This window comes from Echinops telfairi, unplaced genomic scaffold (genome assembly GCF_000313985.2).
Source record: "Echinops telfairi isolate 266 unplaced genomic scaffold, ASM31398v2 ScPeMD7_7;HRSCAF=31, whole genome shotgun sequence".
In the NCBI taxonomy this organism is placed as follows: domain Eukaryota; kingdom Metazoa; phylum Chordata; class Mammalia; order Afrosoricida; family Tenrecidae; genus Echinops; species Echinops telfairi.
In genome coordinates this window covers 27,051,017-27,059,155 of record NW_022103904.1, presented here as the reverse complement: position 1 = coordinate 27,059,155, position 8,139 = coordinate 27,051,017, and the positions used below count along the sequence as shown (strand labels likewise).

At 42.3% G+C, this 8,139-nt stretch overlaps 1 protein-coding gene and 1 pseudogene across 1 annotated transcript in view; both read right to left on the bottom strand.

Moving 5' to 3' along the window:
• The window catches only part of LOC101653366, a 1,592-nt pseudogene extending 378 nt beyond the window's left edge, over positions 1 to 1,214 (bottom strand).
• The window catches only part of LOC101656805 (neuronal acetylcholine receptor subunit alpha-7), a 125,736-nt gene that overhangs the window by 51,164 nt on the left and 66,433 nt on the right, over positions 1 to 8,139 (bottom strand). The gene's annotated exons all lie outside the window — the stretch shown is intronic.

Below are 8,139 nucleotides of genomic sequence, written 5' to 3'. Positions count from 1 at the left end.
GCTCGATGTTTGTTGCCTGAATCATCTTGTTGTCCCATACTCTTTTGCACAAATTGAGGAGTCGCTGTAATCTCTTGATACATGGCTTTCAGCTGCTCATCAAGTACGATACATGTCAGTATCTCCTGATCGATGTTATGAACACATCTGGCTTATTATATACTTTCAGGGTGATCACGAAAACTGATTAATACTTGAAAAACATCTCACCATCCTCTCTCGTGTGTAGAACTTTTTTTTTTTTTGCTTCTTGAGGTCCAGATAAATGCACATGACTTGCCGTATCTTCTAATGACAATGTAAGAAAGGTCTTTGCTAGCCTCTGCATATTCTTCTTATAAAGTGACAACAAACACTGCGTCACCAGTCCCATGTTCTTATCACAGGTGAAAGTTTCACTGTATTTGTTCAGCAGAGTTCTGAGTTCTGAACAACTATTGGTTGAATATGCTTACTCTAATTCATGGTGTGCATTGCTAAGGGGCTTAATGAATCTGTCCACAATTTGAGATGTATATTTCCGTAGCTGCTTGTACTTTCCCAAGTAGAGAAACAAATATACTTTTTCTATGGCCCCACATGATATGACTGACTACCATGGCAGGAGTAAGTATAAGCTGTTCAGAGTCCTCCTTCAAAGTTACTTAGCCCAGTACATATCATGCCGCCCTAACAATAGTAACACAGAAAGTGCTTTGCATCTCAGGCTCCATTCTCTTTGTAGATATCCGTCATGTTCACGTCATGATCCAGAAGATCAGGTTTAAGGCCATTTGCCAGCAAACAAAGCTGGCAGAGATGGGCACGAATTGAGGTCAGCTGGTTTATATTCATCTGCATCGTGTCTGTGGCTTGTTTAAGGATGCCAGAATATTCCTCGCAGGGGCTGTTTTCTTTCCATAAGTTAAACGATAGCAAAGCACAGCAAAAATGTCTGTTGCATATCGAATGTGTTCCCCGTTATGAGTACTGATGAATAGCTGAGCCTGTGAGAAGGGCGTTTCCAAGTCAGGAACACGGCATAGAAAACTTCACACACAAACCAGCAAGGACCCCAGCGAGTGTGCTTGTACATCCAGAGCCCCAAGTGCAGTGTCCAGATGAGTAAGTTCTTTGCAACGAGTTCCCCACTTTTGTTGATCCCTTGACAAAGCTGAGTCATGTGCCCTTGAACAGAGACACTGCTGGATACTCTTTATGAACCAGTCCAGAGCGGAAGCCCGATCAGCTGCAGCAACTGGTCGGAAAAGCAGCCGCTCCAGAAGGGGTGACCCCAGGGCACCGGAGGGCCTCCAGGAGCATCACCCCAAATCTTTCTTCATTACATGTTAATTCATATTGTTTTTACCTTTCCTTTGAACTGATTTCAACACCTACCTGGTTCCCACATAGCATAATCATAAATTAAATCCCTTAATTATCTCTATCTCTATCTCCTATTAACAAGCAGTTCAGAGGGCTGGTTCCGAAGAGGGTTTGAAGATACAAACATGGATTGGTGGTCTCTATTAACTTCTTGAAAACAGGTTTGGTTTCCTGACCACCACTCCTCCCAGAGCACATTATTTATAAATACATTCTCTCTGAATTAGGTCTGAATATTTAGAAACCTAAATGCTTTAATGGCATTTGTTCTGAATAGTACATTGTATGCTGAGTGACAGCAGTGCACATTAGTTTCCCATTCAACAATTAATGCTTATTTTGTTTTGTGAAATTAGTTGCTTTTTGGTCTCAGATGGTTGACTGTTCTTAGGAAAACGTTCCTCTCTGGTGTTATTGTTCATTCTATAGGCCCGAGTGGTGGCTTCAGTGCAAGGTTGATTTGGAAGGTGTCTGAGGGCCATAATCTCGGGTTCCACTAGTTTTTATTGGACCATCAAGTCTGTTCATTTTTATGATCTTGAATTTTGTTCTACATTCTTCTTCTGCTTTGTTCAGGACTCTCCGTGGTGATCTAGGACAGATCTGTGTGTTGTGATAGCCAGGCCTTTCTAGTTCTTCTGGTGTCAAGCAGGTGAGGGCTGTGGATCATATGGTCTATAATAGCACATCTCAAAACCTCCTGCTCTAAAGTTCATGGCACCCAAGTTATCGTTGAATACTTCAAAACTCTGGCCCAAGCGCTCCCCTGCTGCCATTCCAGCAGTGTTCTCCTAGTCCTGACGCCTGGCATGACGGCACTGCGGCTTCAAGTGGGCCACATGATGGCATGATTCTAGGAGTCATAAAATGGAACATCATAAAACCTAAGAAATCCTCTTTTAGCAACCCATTCTTTTTGTGGACCCCTGTGGTCCTACAGGATATATAATGCTGCCCATTCACCAGGACGTGGACCCAGGCCATTTGCATAGCACCTGCCTTCCTCCTCTGTTTGGGATGAGGACTACGGAGTCAGTCCTAGGATGTTCTTGCTGACAGGGACAGAACAGGACTTCTTCCCTGTCTACTCAGGGGATGACAAAGGAGCCTATGAGAACACAGCTCAAGAAGAATTGAAGAAAAAATTCAAAGCTCTCTTTAAAATTTTGAAAGATTCCACTGGGGAACAGTTGAATGATGCAAGAAGCATGAAAAGAAAACATCGAGTCATTGCACCAAAAATAATTGGTCAACAATAAACCATTTCGGGAAGAAAGACGTGCAAGCTTCACTGACGACATTAACAGAAACAAAGCTGGGGAGCTGACACGGTACCAAACACAATGTATCAACAAGCTGATGAAACACTGGGAGCATTTACTCATCTATACCAAGAAATGTGGAACACACTACCAGGCCAACAGACTGCAGGAGATACACATTTGTGCCATCCCAAAGAAAGCTGGCCCCAGAAAATGCAAACATTATCAAACACTATAATTAATATCACAGATAAGTAAAAACTGCTTGTGATCATTTAAAATGGCTGCATCAGTGTATTGACAGAAAACTGCCAGAAACTCAAGCCAGGTTCCGAAGACATACAAAGGTGATCATTGTTAATATCAAATAGATCTTGGCCCAAATCCAAGAATACAAGAGATGCTTGTTGATGTTTTATTAACTATAAAAATGCATTCAATTGTGTGGATTATGATAAACTATTAGGAGCACTGGCAGTGTAGTGGTTTTGCATTTGGATGCGCTCTGCATGGGCAGCAGCTTAAAATCACCAGCAGCTCTGCGGGAGAAAGACGGGGCTTTGTACTCCCATAAACAGTTACCGTCTCAGAAACCCACTGGGGGTCACCATGAGTCAGCATTAGCTCGATGGCAGTGAGTGAGATGGACCACACTGAGCAGAGGGGGAATTCCAGAAAACCCCATTGCACATATGCAAGACCTGTACATAAACTACGAGAAACATAAACAAACAGAACAAGGGAATACTGCACGGCTTAAAATCATGTAGAGGAAACAGAAGGATTGTCTCCTTTAATCACACGTCTTCAATGTGTATGCAAGGAACTAATCTGAGAAACTGGCCTCTATGACAAGGAAGTCAGCACCAGGGTTGGGGGACAGCTTAGGAACAACCTGTGATATGCAGACGACACAGATCCGTCTGCTGAAGGCACTTGATAATGAAAATCACATATTGAAGCCTTCAGTGTGGATGGCAAATAAATGTAAAGAATACGAAAATCCTCAAAACGGAACCACAAGACGACATCACTAAAAACAGAGAACAGATTGAAGTGACAATCCACTTGGATTTACAATCCTTGCTGTGGAAGGAGCAGTCAAGAAATGACCTATGATTGCACTGGGAAAATCTGCTGCGCAAGCCCTCTTTAAATTGGTGAAGAAATAGGATGTCACTTTGAGGAATAAGACATACCTCTCCAGCCATATTTCCAATATGCCTTTGAAAGTTGGGCAATGAATAAGGAAGACCTGAGATATACTGATCAGTGTGCATTGTAGTGCTGGTGAGGAAATATTAAAAGTACCACAGACTACCAGAAGTCCAACAACTCTGTCTTGGAAGAAGTCAATATTCCTTTAAAGTGAGGGTGGTGAGACTTTAGCTCACATGCTTTGACTATGGTATCAAGAGAGACTAGTCCCTGGAAAAGAAATCATGCTTGGTAAAGTAGAAGGTCAGCCAAAAAGAGGAAAAGTCATAACATGCTGGACTTTACAGTGCCTGCATCCTGGGTTCAGACGTAACTATGGTAAGGACGGCACCACATTGGGCAGTGTTTCATTCTGTGGTACCCGGAGCCACTATGAGTCAGAGCACCTACCATGCGAACGTCCCTCTCTTCCCCAAGGGCATCTCCCAGTATCACCTCCTAACATGTGCTGGGAGACTCATTTGCAGAAACCAGGTGTGGTCGTTACAAAATCTCATGTCAACTTGATGAAAGAATGAAGGGGCAGAGTCTAGCCTGTCAATCAGGTCACAGCCTGGTGATCCCTCCTTGTGGATGTGGCCTTCTCCTGAGGATTCTGGGAACTTCCCCTCTCTTGATTCTGCATTAAGAAGAGGAGGGCCACTCTCTCTCTCTGTTTCACCTTCCTGTTGACAAGACACATGGAGCCACGGCGATGGCAGCCAGAGCCCTTGGAGATCCTTCCACCGCCATTGGATCTACAAGACTTTCCACCCACCGGCCTGTGACCTTCCTGCATTCGGCATCATTGCAGGTGCTGCTTGAGTCTAAAGAGGAATTTCTGGACTAGTATTGGACATATGGGGTAATCTAGGAATTATGGACTTGATCTGAATTGGGCTGGGATATTTTCCCAATATACATACAATTGTTCTTTTATACAAAACTCTCTCTTACACACAAATGAGTGTTTCTGGGTTTGTTTCTCTAGTCAGCCAGGACTAATACACTAGGTGACTTAGTGGATTACCAACTGAGCTGCTAACAGCAGGGACAGAAGTTCAAACCCACCAGCCACTCTGTGGGAGGGCGATGAGCTTTCTGCCTCTGTGAAGATTTATAGCCTCAGAAACTGACAGGGGCAGTTTCTACTCTGCCCTAGAGGGTCACTATAAGTCAGAATCAACCCAGTGGCAGTGAGTGGTATAGTATCTTACTCATTGGCTTGTTAGCTGCATGGTCAGCAGGTTAAACTCACCAGCAGCTCTATGGGAGAAATAGATGCTGTATAGTCCCATAGAGATTTACAGCCTTGGAAACCCAAAGGGTCAGTTCTATTCTGTTCTAGAGTGTGGCTATGAGTTTTGATTCACTGATGCCAGTGAGGGAGTAAATGATGTTTTATTGACAGGTCACTGATGAATACAATCAGGATACCTGAAAGCAGCATCATAATCCACCTGCACATGTCATGCATACAATGCCCATCCCTCCAAACTCTGCCACTGACCACAGAGCAATGAACACATGTGAAAGTGATTGCGCTAGTACAGAAATGCCCGTTCAGAGCCATTTATAAACCAGTACATCCACAAGCAGACCTTGACTGATGCCTCATACAATCATACAAATGTAAAACCAGGAAAAACCTTTTCAAAAATATTCAGACAAAAACGATTCTATTATTGCTACTGGCTTTCTGATGAAATAGTTCAAACATGGAGAGGTCTAGAGAGGCCAAGACACTTGCCTGCACCTACACAGTACAGGGACAACAGCTACAGAGCAAGGCTTACACTTTCCCTCCGTGATCAGACTGCTGATACCAGCAAGTTCTTTAATTCTACCCGAAGGGAACATCATGACAAGTCATCTATAATTGCTACTCACTTTGAGCAGGGTTATGCTCAGACAAATCTTTGAACAGCAGATTTTAGGAGAGCAGAACAATGCAGCTGGCAAACCACTGGGATCAGCATTATGGCACGGATCCTGTCATCAGTGCCCATCCTCTCCTCCAAGCAAATCTGCAAGCTGGCCCACAATACCATCATTTGCTCACCATTCATCAAGGAAATAAAGCAGTCTATCCCAGAAATGATGTAGGATGGCTATTTGTAAGGATCTGGCCTTTTCAAAGCACAAAAAATAGATCACATCTTAAAACCCATTAGTGACTCACACATGGACTCCTGAAAATATGCACCAGGCACAGAACAAGAAAGATGGCAGACACCTTTATGATGCTTTACCCTAATCGAGCTAACCCTTGGTTGAAAGCCATGACTTGCATACAATGTCAACACTTTTTCTTTTAGAGGAACAGGACATCATGCTTGGTGAAGTAGAGAGACAGCAAAAAAGAGGAAGCCCCTCAATGAGATAGATTCACACAGTGGCTGCAACCAGGGGTTAAGGCACAGAAACACGGTGCGGCTGGCACAGGGCCAGGCAGTGTCACATTCTGCTGTGCTACGGGTCGGTCGGAATCAACTTAGTGACCCCTAGCAATAACAAAGGAAAATCCTCCCTGCACGGATGTGCAAGTGAACCCACTATAATATATTTGAGTACTTTGAGTACTTAGAAGTCGACAGAAGTTACGAAACGCAATATCTCCCCAAATCTCCAATAATCTTGAGATCAGCATTTTATTGAATTGAAACCCAGTTTTGTTACTTCCCATGTTGATTATTTTTTTACACAATCACAGATTAACCGAATGCTTTCGATGTCACCAATACAATGTATGTCCTGTACTATTTTTAAAAGAGCTATGGTACACTGACCCATCCTTTATAATTTCTGAATTTGCCTTTCTTCCTCTACTTCACCACTACACCAATATTTATTGTTATGCACTCAACTGTTAAAAGAAAGTTTGGTGGTTTAAACCCACCAACTGCTACATGGGGGAAATATAGAGCAATCTGCTTCTATAAAGATCACAGCCTTGTAAAATCGATGGGGAAGCTCTACTCTGTTCTGTATGGTTGCTGTGACTCCATTAACAAAGGGTCACAATTGCATGCAAGAAAATTGTGGAGATTTGGAGACTTACAAATGCCATTGGAGGGCAAAGGAAAACTGTCACAAAAGTATGATAGGAGGCAGATCAATACAATAGTTATAGGTGGGACTACAGAACAGGATTGGGTCTGTGACAGAAGAGCTTACAAGATTGGTATGAGACCCTCGACCACGGCAGTCAGGGTGTGATTTATGATCATGTGACCCCAGCACCCTAGTTCCCATTACGGTCCATGCTCTCCCTCCCTCGACCTGCTGGAGGAGCGAGAGGGATCTCTTCTGTCGGAAGGCAGAGCTAATCGCTCTGCTGGTCAGTAGTCAGAAGGAACTCAATGGAGGCTGAATTTATGTGGAGATTCATTCAGGGCTTCCACTGTGAACCATACCTTTTGCAAACTTAGTGCTCAGAACTTTAAGCTCTAATATATATCCATTTGGGGCTTTTTAATTTCTTGTCTTTCTAATAATTGTTTTTTTCCTGTATGATGTCATCCCACAGCTTATCAGGTCTGTTGTCATTACCGTTCAGTGTGTCAAATCTGTACTTGAAATGTTCTCTAAATAAAATGATTTAAAAAGAGAAAGAGAGAGAGAGAGAGAGATCAATGTCCCCTCTCACAAAAGTATGATAGGAGGCAGATCAATACAATAGTTACAGGTGTGAAAAAAAGAAAAGAAAAAGAAATGTTCTCTAAATATAGGTAGGACATACTAAAGTTTGTATTCGGACTCTTGAGAATGCGTTTTAATTTTCTTAAGCTTCCACTTGAACTTTTCTATGGGCACTTGATGATCTCTTCCACAGTTGTGATTTGTCTGATGATCTAGTCAATTTTATTTCTGTATGCTACATCTGGAAAGCCCACATATACAGTCACCTTTTATGTTGTTGAAAAAAAGACCCTCAATGAAGACGTTGATGGTGTTGTGAAATTCTATCATGCAATCTCCAGCTTCATTTTTATGACCATATTTCCCAAATTCTGTTCCTTCCTTTTTGTTTCCAACTTTCTTATTGCAATCACCAATGATTACCAATTCATCTTGAGTGCATGTTCGATCAATTCCAGAGTGAATAACTTACTAGAATTCTTCAACTTCTTTATCACTGGCTTTAGTGGTTGGTGTGTGAATTTGAATAATAGTTGTATTAACTGGACTTCCTTATAAATTATAAATGTTAACTTATTACATTCAGCATTGTGTTTCAAGATAGAAAATCAAATGTTTCTCTTAAATTTGTCCTTCGCATCAAAGTAAGGCATATGATTATCTGATTCAAAAT